This window comes from Haemaphysalis longicornis, unplaced genomic scaffold, assembly GCF_048455015.1.
Source record: "Haemaphysalis longicornis isolate Haplotype H1 unplaced genomic scaffold, Haemaphysalis longicornis Haplotype H1 scaffold_4, whole genome shotgun sequence".
NCBI lineage: Eukaryota > Metazoa > Arthropoda > Arachnida > Ixodida > Ixodidae > Haemaphysalis > Haemaphysalis longicornis.
Window position 1 is genome coordinate 155,161,928 of NW_027526361.1, and position 1,689 is coordinate 155,163,616.

General features: G+C 47.8%; 1 non-coding gene across 1 annotated transcript; it reads left to right on the top strand.

Moving 5' to 3' along the window:
• Positions 1–323: 323 nt before the first annotated feature.
• On the top strand, positions 324–425 carry LOC144180773 (U6 spliceosomal RNA). The gene has a single exon (XR_013324554.1). It is a non-coding gene; the product is annotated as a U6 spliceosomal RNA (small nuclear RNA).
• The last annotated feature ends 1,264 nt before the right edge of the window (positions 426–1,689 follow it).

Here is a 1,689-nt window from a genome sequence, read left to right on the forward strand (position 1 = left end):
CGCAACTGCGATGTCATTTCGTTTCCCTGTACTCCGCAAGCTGTCCGTCATCCACGGAGTGAAGATGCTGCCATTTTATTGTGCTTGCTTTCGTCTCTCACGTGCAGGAGCCCTTCTGCGCCATTCTGAATGCGTCGTGCTTTCCCCGGCGCCAGCTTGTTTTCACTCACTGTAGTAAACACCAACCCCATAGGCATTCCTATCTAAATGGACGCTAGGACTGCCGTTCCACTTCGATGAAATCAGCGCGAACTTAAACAAAGACGAAGGAAGTGCAACACAAGGACAGCCGCCATGTCCTTGTGTCACTGGGTCCTTGTGTTGTACTTCCTTAGTACATAGAATAAAATTGGAACAATACAGAGAAGATTAGCATGGCCCCTGCAAAGGAAGACACGCAAAATCGGGAAGCGTGCGGCGGCTGTTCTTGTGTTGCACTTCCTACGTCTTTGTTTAGGTTCGCGCTGGATTCATCCAAACATATCTTTCCAACCAGCCCAGCTTGCACCCCTCCTGTAATTTCATATATTTTGCGCGTGATTAAACGTACTTTAGTTTTCTTTTCGGTAAACAATGGGTACATATATGACGTGTGCAAGTGGTTGCAGGAGTGTCGAACGGTTCGGCCTATAGAAACCTCTTGTTCAATATAACTCAACTTTTGGCCAGAAGGCTTCATTGAAGGAAAAGCGGATATTTTTTCGAAGCCTCTTTTTGGGAGGGCGGCAGCCCCGGACTCGTTGGGTGCGTGACGACACGTGACTACGGTGGGTAGGTAGAGTGACGTGGGACAAGCTACGACGACCAGCCAAGCCCTTAAAGTGATGTGCACTTTGTAGCTTTAAGCATGCGGCAAAATAACTGCGACCTCTCAAACATGCGGTAGCCTTGATGATGCTAGTGAAAAAAATGTGCCAGACACCACGTAAGAGCGACACTGTTATTTCGACGTCGAGCGATCTTTCTGTAACAGAGTGGCTACAGTTACCACTATTCTTTGAAAACGTTTAATGTCAGCGTGGCAGAGGAACGACAGAGATCATCCATGCTCGTGAAGTTTAGGATGCGAGTTGGAACGGTTGTGGGGGCGGGTGTTGGTATGTCGTAGCTAGAGGCCAGTAGTGGGGGTGTTTCAATGTGTTTATTCTCTTGTGCCGTTGACGCAGTGAAGGTGTGGTGTTCGGTAAGAGATTTAGAGAGGCATATTGGAGGTCTTTATTGAGTTAGACATGGTAAACGCAGGAACAATAAGGTAAACATACGTTAGGGAGCTCCGGGGTGCAGACCAAATTCCAGGAGATGCAACACCTCTTGCTCTGACTATTTCAGTAATCTGACGCTTATATGGAACAGACGAGATGGTCAGGGCAGCATCCTATGTTATGATAGAAGTAGAATAGGAAGCGCTTGAAGTGTTCTTTTATCAGCATACCCTTGGACATAACCAAATCAGATGGAACAAGGCAGGTGCTTGTCTGCAACTAACAGAGTTTTACATTAGGCCTCCACGACAGTGTAATCGTTTCGACAGGGGTGTTACGCTATATGTTGCGCAGGGGTTGCGATTTTTTGTGGTGACATCCCCACGTGACACGGGGAACGAGCCTGTTTCGAAGCGTAGGATAAGAGGTGCTTCTATTTCCTGGAGAGGTCAAAAGCTGCCCGCTGTGTTCGTGTGGTTCTCTGATG